General features: G+C 47.5%; 1 protein-coding gene across 1 annotated transcript in view; it reads right to left on the bottom strand.

Annotated features, from left to right (window-relative positions):
* SMOX (spermine oxidase) overlaps positions 1 to 20,010 on the bottom strand; it is a 50,749-nt gene extending 30,739 nt beyond the window's left edge. The window contains exon 1 of the mRNA XM_038135533.1: positions 19,822 to 20,010. The gene's annotated coding sequence lies outside the window, so the exon portion shown is untranslated. The remainder of the gene's footprint in view (positions 1 to 19,821) is intronic.
* Positions 20,011 to 20,224: the final 214 nt, after the last annotated feature.

Genomic DNA, 20,224 nt, shown 5'->3' with positions numbered 1-20,224 from the left:
GCCATTATCTCATTACACAGCCCAGCACTCCTTGTACTGAGCATGGTTGTAGTGCATAACCCTCACCTAAGTAACTGCAATAACAAAATTTCCAGCCATCATCTCTAATGCACCTTTTTTCCCTAAGCTGAGGGAGAAGTGCTTGGAAGGATTATTCTGGTTGGAGCAATTTTATCTCCTTTAACACCTTTGCAGGTATCAGAGTCAGGCTGTTCCCTGAGCACGGGTCAGGACACATCATATCTCTGAGCAGATACAGAAGTGAAGTGGAAGGGATTTCTGGGCTGGCTCCAGCACTGCCTGTCAGTGCCTCCCAGTGCTGTGAGCTGTGGTTCTCCACAGCTCCTGGCACAACAAACAAGCATTTTGTAACTTCTCCCTCCTTCCCCCTTTCATCAGCCTTCTCAGACACAAGCACATTAATCCTTGCTGCCTGTTATTTCAAGATGCTCTTTCCAAGCTCTCCATGCTGCAAACATGTCAAACTGGAAGACGTCTCTTTTTCCCTTCTCCCTCCTTTTTAACCCAGCAGGCTGAACACCAAACTCACAACCCTTTTCAAAATCATCACTTACACCCTTTCAGGAGTGTTAGTCATTGATCCCAAGTCCTCCACATCAGTCAGACATGAGGTGACACCAGCCTGATGTTCCAAACTGCCTTTGTACAGGTGTTGTGCAAACTCCAGCCCGGGCCAGCTGTGTCTGCAGCTCCACAGGAGCTTCACTGCCCTGGAAGCAAACACACCTTGTTTACTCAGCTACCTGCAGAGCTGCAGGAGCAGGGTGATGGTCCACAGCCTCCTCTGCACATGCCAGAGCCCTTCCCAAGCTCATAAAGCTGTGTCACTGACAGTATAGCACCACTGGGATCAAGGTTAACTCGTGTTACACCTGCACATGCTGGCAGCTCACCTCCAGCTGCTGGGCTGAAACCACCTGCAGAGCGACACTTCCTTGTCAGCCTTGTGCTCAGGCTTTGTCCAAGGCAGGATTTTAGTGTCAGCAGGTTTGCCAGGTGGATGCAGCAGTTGGAACGAGTCACTTGGCCCCAGCCCAGTTCTGCTCCCCTCTTTTGCAAGGTTTGAGCAGAGACCTGTTCTGACAGCTCACAGCAACTCAAGTGTGGGTCAGAAAGGCTCTGCTGATCCAAGTAGGACCACCACCAGCATGCTCTACTTGAACTGTGTTTTCCAATACTTGAAACAAAGGAGACAGATGCAAAATCCCTGCTTGTCCTATCAGTGAGACTCCATCCCCCCCATCACCTCTTCCTGCCTGAGTAGATGCTGCACGGGGACACGTGAGCCTGAATGAGCAACCCTGCCTGGTCTCAAGGAGGTTTTGAGTGGAACATTTCCATCATCTCTGCAGCACCCTCTCTACTGCATCCCACACCATTTATCCTTCATGCCTCATCTCTGCCCACCAGCCCTCATGATGGAAAGATGACCAGGCTCATCTTTGTCACCATGGTGGTACAAGGAAGAGAGACTCCCAAAAACAAGCCAGCACTCCTGTGCCAACAAGCAACTTGTGTCCTGCCTTGTATCTCCACAGGCAGAATCTGAAATAAAGTGGTTTGATTTCCAGAGAGCTGCTGGAATTTATAGGGGGGGCTGTGAGACAAAAACAAGTTGGAACTGAAGATAAATGCTACCATCCACTACAATTTATCCCTGTAAAAGCCCGAGCCAGCAAGCGTGGCTCAAGGCACTGAAAATGCTGATCTTACATCAGCATCACCAGCTCCATTTACAAATTACTGACCCACCCCAGTGACTGACACACAGGGAGTTCAGGCTGGATCAGACATCAAGGAAGGAAAGGCATTAATGACACACCACGTGTACTCTTGGACAGCAGCGTGCCAAAATGCTTCCCGTGTTTCCCACAGACCAAACCTGCAGCTCGCTTCCAAACCTCCTCAGCATTGGTTTTTTTTGAAGACAACAGGGACTTTCAGGCTGGCTCTGTGCTCTTCTTACTCTGGACACATCCCAAAGGAGACAGGGAAATACAGCATAAACCTCTGCCTGTCCAAACTCAGGTCTCCTTTACTCTGAGAAGTTGACCTTAACAAGCCTTAACTACATTTACCCTCTCACTTGCAGGAATTTCCCCTCCCATCATCTCAGGAGAGACAGGGAAGAGGCCATACTAAATTGTCTCCTTTTCCCAAGCTGGAAAGCAGCTCTGCTTCTTTAGCGCACACAAAATAAATAAACTCTGTAAACTACTCCAAAAGTTATGAAAGAGAAAAAGCTCAAAGCTGGTGGATATTAAGCTGAGGCCATCACACCTTCTGCAGAATACAGGCTGCCACCACAGCACCACACTGTCCTGCACTGCTGGCCCAGAAAGTGAAGCAGAAATGTTTGAGTTCTCCAACAACAACAAAAAAATTGTTCTGAGAAACTGTATTTTTTTGCAAGTATGATCCAGGACAGTCATCCCCTTTGCCTCTTTCCACAACACCATCATCAAGGAAACGCGGAAGGGAGGAAGAGAATAAACCACAGCACTCAGAGAACCACTCAGGCTGAAAAAGACCCTTAACCATGACATTTGACATTTTATGATTAACTCTTAATCAACAAAGATGGTAGAACAAGTTCCAGAATAAGATTTCCTGCTACTTTGGAGGCACCAGCCACCTCCTTTGCCACTTGATTTTCCAGCAACACACTGAGTGGTCCCCAGAAACACTCGCCCCAATAAACCTCCTTCACTCTCCAAAATCACCAACTGGGAAAATCTCTGCACTTTTGAAGGTCTGAAAGAGATTAATACAAAACAAAACAAAAAAAAACAAAAAAAAGGTCACTGAATGGTGCTTTTGATCAGGAAACCACTGCACATTTTTACCACTGTGATCCAACTTGTTTTAATGCCTGCAAATATCCCTTGAGTCAAATGAACTTGTTCAAAGCTGATTCACACCAAGGCTACTTTTTAAATTGGGTAGTTGTTGACAAGTAGAATATATTTAACAAGCCCTGAATGTCTTGGCATGCAGTATAAAGACTTCCTATTATGAGCTGGTTTTTGGTTTTTTTTTTTAAGGGAACATATGGGCAGAGCAGGTTGTCTGCCACGGGGCATTTCCTTACAGTGCTTGGCACTGACAGAACAGCATGGATATCCAAAAAAATAAACCAAGGAACGTCACACCAAGAGCACAGGGGATGAATCACACCATTTAAAACTTGCTGATAAAATGCACCATTATGTGTTTTTCAAATCCTCCTCATCTGAGGAAAAAGAAATGAAAATAATTGTGTTCCTCTGGCTGAAGGGCACCGTGAGAACGTGGCAGGCTCTGCCAGCTCCGAGGGGCTGGGATGGGAGCTGCTACCAGGAACACATCCTGGTGAGTGAGGCAGCACCTTGATTCACAGTGTGGGGATAAAATGAAGGACTAGAGGATTCCCTCCACCATCACAAACTCCCTCTGGAGGCAGTCATCATCTTCAAGTGATTCCCAGAGAAATGGGCTGAGAATGTAGTCTGGGCTACAGAGCTCCTCCTGTCCCTGCATCCAGCATGAGCAGAACTGCAAGGCTGTGGTTCATGTGCCTGAAGCTACAGCATTACACAGCTGAAAGGAGTTCCACTGCAGTGACAAAAAGAACAGCTTTGGCTCGTTCCTTGGGCCACACAGGAGCAAATCCAGTACAGCCACTGCTCTGCAAATCCCCTGCAGACTGAACAAGCACATGCTGTAGGCTGGCACATCAGCATCCCCTTGCTTGGAAGGCTGCAGATAGGTAGAAGGTCCCACCTACCCAGAAGGCATCCCATAATATCCACCCATCACAGAGACAGCTGTTCCTGCCACAACACTCCCCTACTGTCAGGAGAAGCTGCAGAGCAGGGGGACACCAGCTGTACTCAACCTGCTGCAGTGAACATGACATTCCCATCTCAAGCCCGGTGACAGAAGTTGTGATCTAGCCAAGAATTCCAGTGCCTTCGGTTTCCAAATCCTACTGACCACCAGGGATCTAGAACAGCTGGCCAGAACCTAAACCAGTGCACCAAGCTGCAGTTTGGCTCTATCAGCCTGACAGGACAAAGGGTTGACAGCTCAGGAACAACTTGGAGTTGTTGAACTAAACAGGACAAGCAACAACCAGTCCTAAACTGTCTTTTACTGTGTCTTTGTGAGCTTGCCAGGCTCTGGTGGACCCTTAGTGGGAATTTTTCCCTATTTCCAGCTCTGCTGACCCCTATTTCCAGCTCCTCAATCCCACTGGGTATTGGCAGGTATCTGCCACTCTTACACTCCTGGCAGAAGCACAGCTTGGTGTTTCAGGACTGTAAAAGGAAGGAAAGACAGATAGTAAACTAGAGGTGGAAAAAAAGGTTATAAGCTAAAAACGCTGGCATAATTAATAGAACAATGCTGCAAACAAGTTTCCTGCAGAAGTCACATTCCAGCTGCCAAAACGAGCTGTACCCTATCCCCTCTGCACAACTTTGAGATTTTATCTCTTCCACCCTCCTTCTTTCTCCAATTGTTTGGGAATCTTAATTCATAAAACGAGCCTTAATTAAATGGGAAATATGCCTGTGTTTGCACAACTCAGAACACAATCATGTCTCAGTCAAATAAACACTGGTGTCCATATTACACTTGGGAATTTGCTGTGGTTTGGGGTTTTAAATTTGTTGCAGCAAGCTCGGGAGCAAAATTTCAACAGGAATCTTTTCTTCTCCTCCCATCCTCTGTACCAGGAGGGTGAGACAGAGAACAAATCCCCATGCAGAGAGGCTCAGTACGGGTTCCAGCTCTATGTGTACATGGGGATCATTTCAGGACACACCATATGAGACACGATAGCCAAAAGCAATTATTTTTCCTCACCACTTCTCAGAACCCAGACCTACCAAACTGCCCTGAAATAGCAGCACAGCTCTCGAAATAGCATTATTTCTTCTCTTTTTGAAAGCAACACCCACACTGAATCTTTGATTTTTAAGCCATCCCCAAGCAGTTACCACATCTTTACCATTCAAGCCACAAGGAAAATCATTAAATCCAACAGCAACACTATGGGAAGAGAACCAGAATTAGAAAAGCCAAACACCGCATGGATTTACTCCCACAATAACTGGATCAACTTCAGCCTGGAACAGACTAGACGTGACTCCAGGAAAAATATGTCTCTCCAGGTGCAGCTGTATCAAAGAGACTTACCCTGGGCTCGTGCTTTGCTGGAGCATTAAACAAACCACATGTTCCAGCTTTGAGGCAGCAGACACGTACCCAGGGCTGGCCTCGGCATGCTGCGATTCACGCAGCCATCTCCATCCCGCTGTCTGCACAAACACGCCCCGGAGCAGCACAGAGCCCAGGGCAGGGGAATTCAGGTTGGGAAACAAGTCCTTAGATCCTGAAGGCTGGGTTACGGCTGGCAGAGTGGCTGTCTGGTCCCACCAAAAGCTTCCCTTGAAGAAGACGGGAGTTTTTCCCCATGGGTTTGAGTACGACAATGAGAAATATTTCAGTACAAAAGCAAAGAGTCTCCTCACTACAGACTGTCTGCACTCAGGTCACCCAGAGATATCCAAAGGAAATCAGTACTGCCATGGAAAATCTCTTATACAGAACCACATCCCTGCTGTAAAGCGACAGGAACAATTCCCCCCACTGAGTGATTTTCCTCCTGAGTGCAGAATGGAGCAGAAACAGCTCATGAATCATGGAATCACAGAATAGTTGGGGCTGCAAGGGATCTTTAAAGGTCAAACAACAGCAAAGACAAGAAACAGAAGGGTGGGTGAGGAAAGAGATGAAAACACAACAATGACACCTTCACCTTTGTTCCCATCTTGTTGCAAACTTCAAAACAAAGCCCGAGGATGAAATTTTGTCTGGAGATTCAAACAGAAAACCTCCTCCAGTCGACTTCTTGTGCTTTGAGGTTTTAAGTGCCTTGCAGGTAAAGTGGAGCCTGGAGTGCTGTGGGATGCACTCCAGTGATGGATTACCACTGCTGCAAGGTGCCTTTCATTTCTCCTGACACACCTGAACTCAAAATGTTTCTTCTCTGTGACAATCAAGACATTTTTACCAAAACAAAGGGAAGTTTACTTTAGTATTGATCCCCTGCATAAATTGTGCCTCAAACAGCTTCACAGAACTGAGATGAAATGTTGCTCAGAAAGACAGTAATTAAATACCACAGGCTGAAGAAAGAAAAAAAAAAAAAAGATGTATTTTAGATCTAAGACATTTTTCACAGAGCAGGAAGATTTGTCATATGGTAAACAGTAGAATCTGTGAATTGGGACACTTGTGATTTATCTCTGCTTCCACAGCCTTCTCATGTGACTGCAGTAAAAGAGTGACAATCCTACCCATAACTTGCTCAAAATAAAGCACAATTTCAACGTGTTTAGGTGGGAGCTCATTTTATTCAGCACACCACGCTGGATCCTTTCAGTACCTCAGCTTCACCGAATGTAAAACAGCACAAGCACCTGGCTGTGCCAGAAAAGCATTTCCACTGATGCCCTCTGAATGAAAAGGCATCAGTGTAAGGTATTAAATTCCTACCAGGACAGAGCTATGTGCAAGTCAGATGAGATAACAAGCCAGTAAATTTCAAATCACCGCTTGCATCCATCCCATAACTACACGCTGAAATCCCTCCAGCTAGGCTGGCGTGTTGGCAGGAAAAAAATTGTCATTTCTAAATTTAGCAGACACCTCAATCATTGTGCGATGCTTCAAAAGCAATGGAGATGTAAAGTGGAATTTGTAGGACACCATTTAAACTGAAATGAGAGCTCCGCTCACTGAGCAAAGGCTTTTCTTAATACCCTTCCTGTTTGGACAATTTGATCCACTCCTTTTTTTTCCTCTACAACCACAAAGGTCTGTCCTGCAGTGAATGGATAGGCTTTTTTCTGGGATAACTTCCAGGTTAAAGAGAAAGGATTTACACTTGAATGAAACATAGGCACTGTATTTGGAAAATCTGTTTTGAAAACTTGGGAAGGAAGCAAAGCCTCCTTCATTTAAAAAGGGACTCAATTAACATTCTCCAACAAGTCTTCCTATCGAAAGGACAGTATTTGCTGCGGAACATGTGATCTGAAACTTGTTCTCCTCGGTCACAATGCTCCTTTCTGAAATACAGGGCACTGCTTTGGAGAGACACGAGAATCTTTGCACAGCTTTCCAAAGGACTGCCTGTCACTGGCCAGGCCTTGACTCCAGACATCAGATCTTCTGTGACTTAAGCTCAGGAAACTTAAAATAGTGCTTAACGACCCTAATGAAGACCTAGAGTGACACAATCCTCCAGTGGCTCCCTCTACAAGGACAGCTCATCCATGCTCAGCCACAAGGGTGAGATGAATCCACGGTGTCACAAATCTCATCTCCTCATTGTCCTGATGAAACACATTTTTAAAACTTTCTGCAAAGAACACACTAGAGACCAACCAAGCAGGTGTTCTGCTTTTGATTCCTGCATGTCTGGGTGTGGGTTTGATCTGTAGCAGGCAGGGGCCAGACAGGACCACCCTAAGGGTCATCCTGGGTTTGAAAAACAATCCTGCGAGTGCTGGGCATGTCTAGAAATTGCCCACGCAGGAGGAAGAAAACAACCCCTGCCATTATTTTTTTTCCAGATAAAGAGGGGAAAAAATGCTACTGACAATTTAATATGCACTTTTATTTCTAAATTCCCTTATCAACTGCATATGACAGAGCCTTCTTCACTCTTTAATAAGTGCAGGTTGAAGTCAAGCCCGACTCGAAGTTGATGACGGATTGAGTCCACATCAATACCCAGCAGATTTGGACGAGAGATAAAGGCAATATTGGTCGTGTATAGTTACACAAAACATGCTATCAACACATCCAGCACTTTGGGGAGACCGTCTGTAGCAGCCCACTCTCCTTCAGTTCTTCTGGATGCCTCCAATTGCAGCATGACCCAGGCACAAGCAACAGAAGGGAAGAGTTACCTGCAGCTACCCCCCACCAGTGCCTCAGAGGGACTACGTAAGCAAAACAAGGACACAGGCTCTCTCCAGAGCCTGTTCCAGGAATTTGGCTGCTGAGATGTGAGCTACCCTCTGGAAAAAACTACTATTTTTCCCTGCTGATCACGCTTTTAGTGCGGGCACTAGATCAGGTGTGGACAACCATAAAAATTCTTCTGCATTCAATCACTATTCTTTAATTCCTCCATCTGGGAGTTCGTCTACACCAAAACGGACCAACACCCCACGGTGTCTTCCCTTCATCCAAAATAAAAGCAATTGAGGGGTTCTGTTTTTAAATAACATTTTCCATGGGAAAGTCAGCAGGCTTTAAATTCACAGTACAGTGGAACAGCGTCCTCACACTTAACCCTTAGTGACAAGCACCCCACAAGTGCTTCAATCTTAACCCTGGCTGGTCACAAACACAGACGTCAGGACAAAGCAGCAGAGAATCCTCTGTACATCCCATACAAACCAACCACGAGGTGCTTTGCACAGCTGGGAATGAGCTGCTCAGGGATAAACACACTTAATGGAGTTTACATTTACTTAAGACACTTACCGATTAAGAGTTTGGCTCATGTCTTTCCTGCCTGGCTACAGGCAGATGCTGGACAGCACAAGGTGAAGAAACTTTTCCTATAAGGTTAAGCAAGAGATTAATGAAAAGGAAAATCAGGAGGGAAATCACTGTAGGCACCTCACACAGGATACAGGGCCAAAAGTTGGGCTCAATTTGGGGTTTCTGTGAAAACACAGTCCCAAGGGAATCCAGGAAAAAAATGGAGAGGACACAGATCACACAGTCACTCTCCCATCACCTTCAGCTAAAGATCCCCTTAGCAGATGCACCTTTTGCACCCAGAAACGTCCCTTGCAGATCCCTTCTCCTGAGAATAGAACAGGTGGTGGCAACTCATGAAATGTGCTCATACCCACATCTACAGGAATCTGCCTTAGGTTTCATTGCACCTTTGGAAAGAGGCAACCCGCTCCAAAAGTTTCAAACTGGGTAACTGCAGTAACTGCATTTTTTCAGGAAAGAAAGGGAAGAGTATTTAATATTCAAACAGCTTCTCCTCTCCATGTACGAACTGTGGAATCTTTCTGATCCTGTCCACTGTGCATCTGCATGTGCTGGAAACAAGCTTTAGGAACGGAATGTGCTGCAAAGTCCAGTATCACACAAACACACAGGATGCTTCTCTCTGTTCTATCATGTTGGATTTAAAAGCAGGTATTAAGTTATACCACACATTTTATTAAAAAGAAATTAGAAAGGGATTCAACTACTAGAAAAACTGTGCTTTTGGAGGGGAAGTTGCCTGGCCAATATGGATAAAGTCTGAAAGTGCTGTAACTCTCTGCTCTGGGGCTCTAGCACTGATGTAAATGCTGCAGACACGCAGAGCCTCTGCCTCAGAAAGTTACTGGGACTGAAGTGATGGGGACACAGCCCCATATTTACACCCCAGGCCCACTGTGCATCTTCTTGTGTCCATTTGTCACCGAGCCTATCTTCCCCTCCCTGCACCAGAGCAGATTAAGCTTAATATACTTATGCAGTTGTGAAGTGTCCTGCCTATTATCCAATTAGGCAGCTAACGAGATCTGAGTAACAGCACGTAGGCACTGATAACTGCTACCTGATAGCACTACAGATTGGACACTTCTTTATGTTCCCAGCCCTTGCAGAAAAAGGGTTGGGATTCGTTCAAAGGCTGCTCCAAAGGCTGGATTCAGGTAATTGTTTAATTTTGTTTGGGATCCATAAACACATCACGTTTGTTTCCTCTTGATCTCCTGGAGCTGTCATGTCACGAACTCTGATCAATCTGGTGTGACTTGCTCAGTTGAACTTTCAGTGTGGACAGGGGCAGGTCTCATCACCTCTGTGGTTCCTTCTAGCATCAGAAATCTATGGAGGAGTAAAGGATCTGAGCATCACCAGGAAAAAATGTACAGGATTGATAAGGAGATTCAGAAATGCAATCTCTGTATTAGCTCTGATGCTGTTCCACATGACATTCCCGTAAGATCCACCTAAGAAAACATTAATTAGATGTAATCACCATAAAATGGCTGCATGACAACATCCTTCTCGAAGCATAATTATCAAGGGTTTGTTATCTAATTGGGAGGGCACTGGAAAGCGGGTGCAGCCAGGCATAAGAGCTGTGCAATATTTTCATTACCAGTTGGGATGACAGACTGGAATGTATGGCCATAAACCCAAGAGATGATTCACCTGGGAGGATTTGCAAGCACCACAGTGCACAGATTTCAATTTCTAAATGATCTTAATTAACTGGTCCAATATCGACATCAGGTAATTAAGAAAGAGAAGCCCCAGGAAGTGTCCAAGGCCAGGCTGGATGGGGCTTGGAGCAACCTGGGATCGTGGAAGGTGTCCCTGTCCATGGCAAGGGGTGGGACTGGATGATCTTTATGGCCCTTTCCAACCCAAACCATTCTGTGATTCCATGACTCTGTGGTCACTAAATTTGCTTGGATCACTGAGCTGGAAAGGCAGCAGCCTGATGGAACACCTGATGTGAGAAGGGAATGAAGGAACTGGAGCTGTGGAACTTGGAGAAGAAATGGTGTTGAGTGGGAGACCCAGTTATTGTCTTTACTTAACTGAGGTTTACTGAGCAGGTGGAGCCAGGCTGGATGGCAGAAACCAGAGGACAAGAAACAATGGGAATTACTGACAGCGAGGGAAATACTGATCAGACAGGAGGAAAAGATTCCTCACCATGAGGGCACAAAGCATGGCATCAACCTGCCACTCTTGACTAAAAAAAGTCCAAAAACATTCACAAGAAACCTACCTTTGATCCTGTCTGGAGCAAGAGGTCAGATGAGAGAGCTTCAAATCTCCTGTGCCACTTCACTTACTCTTCAGTTCTAAGAAATCTTTATCAAGGAACACTGGAAAAGGGATTTTGCCCAAGAGTCTACATCACTTTACACCTCTTCAGTGCTAGCAAGTATTTCAGACTCTAAAGCTGTCAATAAAATGCCTTCCACATGACTAAAGATCCCAGTGTCTGCAACTGACAGAGAAAAAAAGGAAGGAATGAAACACCAGAGCTTTCACTGCAATTGGAAAGAGAACAAGAGAAACTGGGGACTCACACTACACAAGTTATCACACAAAAACTCTGCAAGAACACTGAGGAATTCAAAGATAGATACTGATAGTTCAAACAAAAAAAGCCAGACTGCTCCTCCCTACCTGCTCTTCCCACAGCAATAAACACAAGTCGATGCCAAAAGATGTTTCAGGCCTGTCCAAACCAGCCTTCATTTTGGTGAGAGCTCCTTCAGTTGTCTCAGGACAAAGGCCCTCTGTGTGCAGACAAACCTTTCACACACACATCCTACTCTCTCCCACTGAAAGGTATAACAGAGGTGTTAATAGATCCAGAGAAAATGCCTGGAGCAATACACACAGGCAGGTTTTGGGGTTTTTCCCCCCAAAAATGAAGTGAAGGAGTTTACCTTAGCAAATAATGCTTCTAGGACTGGCTGATCTGTTTTCTGTCATTGTTTATATTTGAGTGCTACCTCTCATCTTCACATCCACTTTTGACCAGCTTTAGAAATGCATGAATAGCTGAATCCTTCAGGGGAACAAAGGGACAGCAGGTACAAAATCAGATGCACAGAGTGTAATCACGGCAGGGAGGGAGAAGGGAAGGTCACTCCTGAGCTCCAGCTGGCAGGTCAGAGCAGGAAAGCACAATGGCTGAGCTGTAATCAAGCTAATCATGGGGAAAGCCTTGCTCAGTGCAGCTGGCAAGGACTTCCTTCACCTTGGAACAGCAAGGAATTATTCTGGAACAGTCAGAGATCCAGAACACATCCCTGTGGAAAAGACAGGGCCTGAGCAAGAAAAGCACATGCTCTGTTCTTCTATTTGGTTAAGAGACAAACCCTTCTCTGACAAAACACTTCACCAGTGCTTTGTCCAAAACTAAAGTGCATCAATCACACCCCAAAAGTCTACTTGAGAGTCTCAAAATGGTGTTTGCTGGCTCAGTACATGCAGGTATCAGACACAGATCTCCAGGGAAGTTTTGGACGCTGCTGCTCAAGGAAGACACGGCCCAGAGATTCCCAAAGGAAGCTCCAGGGGACTCAACAGCTCACTCTGTACAGCAACAAAAGGGCAAGAGAGCAGCAATTCTCAACTGCTGCATAGAAATCAAAGTCAGAAACCGGGAAAAACTTGGTAATGGCAAGAACAATGACAGGCTTTCTAGGATCACCCAGGGACGATGAGGAAAGTCCATCACTGGAGGCTTTTAACAACTGCTTTGGACAAACAACTGCTGGGAAAGTTTGGATAGATCTGACCCAGCCTTGGGGCAGGAGGTCAGATTAGACAACATAAGGTCCCTTCCTGCCCTGCTTGTAACAGAAATGTGACAACAGAACATGTCAGCAGCAGCCCCACAGCACGCAAACCTCCCTAATATTTCCATCATACATTGGAGAAGCACTGTAAGATCCCACGTGCAGCAGCTGCCTGTTCCTACACGGTACCTTCTCCCTCCATTCCTGGAGGAGCAATACAGGGAGAACACAAAGAGCTGGACTCACAGAACAAGCACAGGAAGAGGAGCTCCCCAGCACAGCCTTCCCAACAACACAGTCCCTCTCACATGCCACAGCACGGGGACAGTATCAACAGGAGCCCAGCCCCACTGTCCCTCCCATTTGCCCCCTTCCCATCTCACCCTGCAGTCTGAGCAATTCTTTCTTTCTTCTCTTTAAGCCTTTCTTCTGTCCCTCCCTGGAATATTTTCATGTGTAAGGTCTTCAGGACTGGATTCCTGCCCACCACAGCCCTGGATCCCACCCCAAGGGAATCAGGGGACAAAAAGATTAATGACCCGCGGTCACACTCAGCCCTTTGTCAAGTGCTCTCAAAGCCCAGACAGAGACACCAGATGCCACTGTGACACTGGGGCAATGGTGTGAGCTCCCCACGACTAGAAAAGGACATTTAATTTAGTCTGCTGGGAGGACTTTATGCTCCTGCAAGCGTTAATAAATGGCACGAAGTGTCCTGTGGGGTCAGAGCATCCGAGCAGCAGAGTGTCAACTGCAAACTCTGAAGTACCAATCTTTATCTCAGGGTTAAAGCTCGACCTATCAAAGCAGTTTTAAGATTTTTTGCTTCCTTGTGTGCACCCCCACAATCCTCTTGAAAATCCAAAGTCAACCTCCAAGCTCTGTCTATGGAAACAAGGGAGGAAGGTGACAGAAGTGGTCCCAAGGAGAAATACTCACATGTGTGAGTGTTTTATGAGCACATCCCAGCGATGACCACACGTGTGTGTGTTTGTCAGTACACCCTGGCACATCTGAGGGCACAGTTATGCAATCCCAGAAAACTTAGATCCCAGTTTGTACTGTCCTTAAAGGACAGCCCTGACTGTACGTGTAGAGCTGACAGCATCAGTCACGGGATGGGCCAGGGATTGGATCCAACTGAAAAATAACCCCATAAAAATAACAATCTTCTGCCAGGGTGTGTGGGCTCCCTGACCAAGATCTCACACCCACAGTCAAACAGAACATGCACAGGAATAGGATGACCCCTTTTCCTAGAAGTAGCATCTTAAATCTGTGTAAGTCACCCGTCAGCCTGTGCTCTGATGGCTGGAAAAGAGTTATGCAAGAGGGGAAACAAGCAGTCGGAGACAGGACAGCTCACGGCAAACATCTCAGGGCAGCTCCACTCCTAAAGCCAGGCTCCTACAAAACAACCCTCGTGCCAGCTTGCCAGGCTTCCCCAAAGGGTCTGTGAGCTTCAGGAGTTCGACCAAAGGATTACCAGGCACATCTTCCTGGCAGAATCCTCTGGGGTCACAACAGTGGCTGATTTCAAAAGAGAAAATCCTGTTAGAAGAAGACTGGAGATCAGAGCAGGAGGTTACATCTATATCCTGGAACATGCATCCCATGGGACTGGAGAAGTTTTAATTCAGTTTCAGACTAAATACTCGTCCGACAGAAACAACAGTTGAGCACGCTTGAATGCTGCACCTGTGCAACCTCTTTGAGAAAATCCATTCCCCACCTGCCCTGAAAAATTAATTTAACTGAACCAATTCTTATAAAGGAAAAGAAACTCCTCCTTTCCTATGCAATTCCCAGTTTAGGGATAGGCTAGGACTATCTATTTTGCTTAGCACAATGCATTTTCTGCCTCTAACAGCTACAAGGGAGCTTGAGTAAGTAATTCACAACACAAATGATCCAAAACCAACGTGCTTTTTCTTCCCCCTTCTCAAAATGTGCCAGCATCACCATATCCTGTCCAATGTTTCAGTCATTCCGAGCACGCCAGCAACCTACACTACTCCATGCCACTCAGCTCAATCTAGAGGACACACTTGGGAAAATCTGGCATGATCAAGAATAATGAATGGTGAAGAAATGAATAACTAAGTATTCATTCTCCAACAGTTATCTACATCCATTTAGTTTTCTACTTCATCAGCCAGGAAAACAAATATTTTATTTTTTAAAAGGTAGTTCCTGCCTTTGAACTCAGTAAGTACACACGCACACACTAAAAGTGGAATTAAAGGAACTTTTCAAGCCATCATAAAGGCTTTGCAGCCCTTGAAAGACCTATTGGATAAAAGAAATGAAAGTTACCGAACCAAAAATTCCCTACAAGCTGAAATTGCCTGGGTTTACGTCAGTTCAGCTCTTTAGGGCCCTCCACAGCTGAGATCTCCTCGCTCCCTTTCTGCCACTGATCTCCTCTGTGGCTCCCAGTGCTCCCTCCATCCTTCTGCTCCAGGAAGCGAGGGAAACGTGGTCTCACAGCACGATGTGGAAAACTGCCCCAAAGAGGGAATATCCAACAACAACCCTGTGTAAATCACTACTCTGGAGCTGCAAAATCTCCCTCAGACCCAGCAAGCTGCCAGCCACCACCACTTGGAATGAGAGAGCACCAACAATAAGTGCCTTGTTTAACTGAGACTTTAAAGCAGGGCCTGGTAGCAGAGAACTACCCGAGAATAGCTCAGGGATCAAACTCCAGCAGGAAAAGCAGGGAGGGGCTTTTTCACCCCTCTTGCATGACATTCCTGCTGCTGAGCTCATCACCTTCAGAGCAACCCAGGCCTCTCTCAGAGCCGAACCACTCCTGCTGCATCCTTACAACTTCCCTTCCATCCCATCCTTGCAACCTCATGGCCCTGGCCCGAGCATGTCATAAAACAAAAACTTCAAGTCACCATGTAAAATAACACCAAAACTGCTCTTAAAACCAAGGTCATGATTAAAAGTCACCAAACACCACCACATTCACTGCATTTAAAGATTTCCAGAGGAAAAGGTCACCGGAATATAGAGCACATCTCCCAGAGCAAATGTCCTTGTCACGCTGCTGCTGGGTTCAGACAGCAAATACATTGTTATAAAAACCCTGCGTGCTGTGTTAGCCACAGCTCAGGGCTGCTGGCTGAATCACAGAATGGCTTGGGTTGGGAGACATCAAAAATCATCTCATTCCCACCCCCTGCCATGGGCAGGGACACCTTCCACTATCCCAGGTTGCTCCAAGCCCTGTCCAACCTGGCCTCGGACACTTTCAGGGATGGGGCAACCACAGCTTCTGTGCAGGGCTTCATCACCCCCTGACTAAAGAACTCCTTCCTAATATCTAATCTAAAATCCCCTCTGTCAGTGGGAAGCCATTCCCTCATGTCCTGTCACTCCAGGCTCTTATCCAGAATCCCTCTCCAGCTCTGTTGGAGCCCCTTTAGGCACTGGAAGGTGGTCAAAGGTATCCCCAGAGCTTTCTCTTCTCCAGCTCTCTCAGCCTGCAGCCCAACCCTATCCCAGGGCCCCTCAAGGGCACTGGTTCTCATGGAAACACAAAAACAGGACCTCAAACTAAGGTTCCTCCAAAGCCACTCTCCAGAGCAGAGCCACACACCACCTGCACCACGCCAATGTGCTCCTCAGGTGCCACCACGCTCCCAGTGGTAACTGGAGTCGCCACGAAGATTTATTTTCCAAGTGGTTCATATTCCCACCCATGGTATTTCTGGAATCTTTTGTCAAAACAAGAAGAAACCACTGAAATTTTAGATTGTAAAAAAGAAAAAAAAAAAAAAAAAAAAAAGGAAAGCTTTTCAACCGATTTCCACAGTGACTTCTATAAACTCAAGATTTATTACGGTGCACACACCCACGTGCCCTCAACACGGAGCAAGGAATGCCCAGACACAGCAAAGGAAACACAGCAACAGAGCCAATGAAAATGGGACACAAAATCAAGGTAGCTGAAAATGTTCATGTTCCTCCAACAGGAAGACAACAAAGATGATTGTAACAGAGTCTGGAAACATCATAAAGGTGGCTTTGAAGAGTCACTTGTACAACTATTTGTGTCTTAGGAGTCCATAATTTGATGAATTGGTTGCATTTGGGATTTTTTATGGTTATGCTTTTATTCCGTATTCTCATGGTAGGTTACCATCTCTCTCCCACTTTACTGCTGGGCTTAGGTCAGTTTTTGCATGCAAGCAGAGCAGGACAGATCCCTCAGCCACATCTTAAAGCCAGAGGTTTAGACTCTCCAGAGAAAAAAAGAGTTCAAATGCATTCTTCACCCACATCAATTCCAAGAGGAGATCTTTACAGCTGTTTTATTTATTATTTACCACTCTAAGACAATGTTTTAGCTCACCAACAGAACTAAAAAAAAAAAATCAGTTATTTAATTTCCATAGACTTGACTTCATTAACTTCTGGAGAGGACTAATGTTTGTGGCCAGTGGGAAAGGGTATTTCTACATTTTTCCATTTTCTGGTCTGTTAATTACAATTACTGAGAGAAGGAGACAGCGGTGAGATTTGTGAAACACAGCAGGCTGCATTTTAATACTTTTGGAAAAAAAAAAAGAGAAAATAATATCTCTCTTTTTTGTATAACCCAATCATACAAAGTAATTCCACATAGTTCAGAAGTCAGCATCACAATTTTCCTTAGACACTCACTTGGGCCAGCAGGAATTTAGTTGGAGAACCTCAGATTTGATTAGAAGAGATTACTTTTCAGTGAGATGACAGGAACAGAAAACATGAAATGATGGAAGTCGGGTTGAGAGGCAGGCAGATACACTCCTGAGGCTGGTAATGAGATGCAGAAATACTCCTCCAAGCTTCTGAGGCAGAGATGGACAGGGGTCCAATAGCTTTTGAGGATGGATGAGTGAGAAAAACCCAAATTACACTACTTGGCTAAGGTGGAGGTCAGCAAAAGCACCATCACACCTCTTAGATGCTGTAGGGAGCCCAGAAACCACCATGTCTGCTGTTTGCAATGAAAGTCAGCAATTTGACAGAGCTCTCCAAACCCTACCTCAACCCCTCCAGTGCCACCAAGTCAACTGAGATTCCTCCATCCCAGAAAAACACTGAGTTGCAGAGACACCACAGCTAACTCGTGGCACTTGGGTGGGAGAGACACAACGGGGAGAAAACACTTCCAGCTCAAAGCAGAGAGGGACAAGCAGGAGTGCCAGCAGCAGGGCTGAGGACACGGGACACCAGGACACGTGCAGTGCGTTTGTGGCGCTCCAGCCGCACGCTCCAGCGTTTCAGGGCAGCGTGGCACAAAGAGGAACAGCTCCAGAGCTGCTGTTCCACAGAGCCAAAGGATGGAGAGGGATAAACGACCACAGCACCCAGCATTTTTAGCATTTAAAGGCCTCTACATCCCATTCCACACACAGCTTCGCCAAAATACCAGCTGGATGCTGCTCCAAACCCAAAGAAGTCGAGGTAAACATTTGATCAGCCACACAATGATTTGGGTCCAGGCACTGAGTCAGACCCAAACCTGTTGGATTTTTTGCCAGCTCAGTAGTCATCCAAACAGGCTTCCTAGTCCAGCTACCCACTCCACAACAGTGGCACGAGGGAAAGGCAGTGCTGGCTTTTTTTAGAGGCAAAGGCAGCTGAAACCACAGAGCTTACTACTGCCTAAAAAACACGGTACATCTGTTCCACAGCAGTGCTATAAAAGATTAGTAAGTGCTGGCCTAACAATCTGGAAAGGGAAAAGGACCTAGGAGAGCAAAGTGTTATCACTAAGTCAATAAAACAACATCTGTAAATGACTGAGAACATAACAGCATTCTTGCACAACACACAGAAATGCTCCTGGGCTGATTTCTTGGTCTCCACTAAACCTGCCTGGTAACTCTGGGAACAGGACTGCGTCGTACAGGCTACGGGAAAAGTGGATCAACAGGGTGAGCTAAGGACAGGGCTCTGGGCTTGACTTTGTTTGTGCAGGATCACAGAGTGGACATGTGTTAGGCGATACATATGGTTTCACTTTTATGTAAAGCTCATGTTTACATCTAATATATCAGGCAATTACAGCTGGTCCCAGCACCAGGTTTGAGACAGCATGTCTATAATCCACGGAAAGCACTTAGCGTGGGATGAGCAGAGCAAGGATGCAGCAGAGCAGCTCTGTGTATGGGGTTGAGAATGTAAATAAAAGCTTTGTTTTGAGTTTCCGTAACTGACAAGTGGCTTTGTGCATTTTGCTACCCGGCATTCGGAACTAATCCCTCATCTACAACACCGCTCTCAAAGAGGGAGCAATTCCGCACAAGTCGATGGATTCGACTGAAAACGCCGGTGCGAGCCGCCAAGCCCGCGGTATTGTAACAGCTTTGTACAAACATGAAAACAGCAGAAACACAAACAAGCGGGGAGCGAGCCTTCGCCGCTCGTCATTCACATCCCCAGCACGGTGACTTCCCCACTTGACCTCTCCTCTCGGTGTCATCACCGGGAACGCCGAGGCGGGGAACGCGGAGGAACGCGCGACCCGTGTCACATGCGGGAGATTCACCGACATCAACACACGGGAGGGGGGGAAAAAAAAAGCACCCAAACCGCCCCAAAATCCCAACACAACCATGCGTGTTCTGCCCTTAGCAGAGAGAGCGATCCTTTCTCCCACGGTCCCCATAAAAAGGGATGACACCTGCTCTGCACCTGGGCTGGGGCGTCAAGGGGAGGAGGAATGAGGGTCAGCAAATTCCTGGGATGCTTTGGGGTGCGTGGGATGGGGCACAGCGAACATCCCCTGGAGTGGACTGGGGAGGTGAGACTGTGGGATGGGGCATGGGAACGTCCCCTCAGAGTGGTGTGTGGGATGGGGCATAGGGCTGGTTCCTCCGGGGTCATGTGTGGGACGGGGCACAGGGCTGAACCCTCAGGGTGGTGTTTGGGATGGGGCACAGGGCTGAACCCTCAGGGTGGTGTTTGGGATGGGGCACAGGGCTGAACCCTCAGGGTGGTGTGTGGGATCAGGCACAGGGCTGAACCCTCAGGGTGGTGTTTGGGATGGGGCACAGGGCTGAACCCTCAGGGTGGTGTGTGGGATCGGGCACAGGGCTGAACCCTCCGGGTGGAGTTTGGGATGGGGCACCGGGAAGAACCCTCAGGGCGGTGTTTGGGATCGGGCACCGGGAACGGCCCCTCGGGCAGGTGTGTGGGACGGGGCACCGGGAACGGCCCCTAGAGCGGCGTGGGGAGGTGGGCGTGCGGGACGGGTCCCGGCTCTGTGCCCCCAGACAAAGCCCCCCGCCCTCTCCCCGCCGCTGCCCGGGCGCTCTGCGCGGGGACGGAGCCGGGCAGCCCCGCCGAGGCGGCACCGGCCCTCCCGCCGCAGGTGCGGGCTGAGGGGGCCGAGGGGACCCTGCGAGGGGACGCTCCGAAGGGACCGGGGCCGCCGCCCGCCGCGTACCTCTCTGTGCGGTGCCGGAGGGGACTGTCGGGGTCGGGGCGCCCGCCCGGCTCTCGCCTCGCTGCCTCCCGCGGCTGAGCGGCTCCCGGCGCGGCTGAGCGGCGGCTGCGGGCACTGCGGGCCGAGAACCAGCGCCGGCCTGTTTTCCAGCCGCCTCCCCTGCGGCCCGCCCCGGCTCCGCCTCGAGCATCCCCCGCCTCCTCCTCCTCCTCTTTCCCCTTCTCCGCCTCCGCCTCCTGCACCGCCTCCTCCGCCCCGCTCTTGATCTTGAGCGAGTGGAACGTGAAATTCTAAGGGCATCAGCGCCTGTTTGGTGAAGCGAGTGTGTTAAACCTAATTTTCTTCCTAAGCGAGACGGGTGTTTTTTGCCTTTTGCGATTGCTGCTGCACTTCAAGGCTGCTT

Source organism: Motacilla alba, chromosome 4 (assembly GCF_015832195.1).
Source record: "Motacilla alba alba isolate MOTALB_02 chromosome 4, Motacilla_alba_V1.0_pri, whole genome shotgun sequence".
Taxonomy (NCBI): domain Eukaryota; kingdom Metazoa; phylum Chordata; class Aves; order Passeriformes; family Motacillidae; genus Motacilla; species Motacilla alba.
The sequence above is the reverse complement of the archived record's forward strand: the minus strand, read 5'-3'. Positions and strand labels throughout refer to the sequence as shown.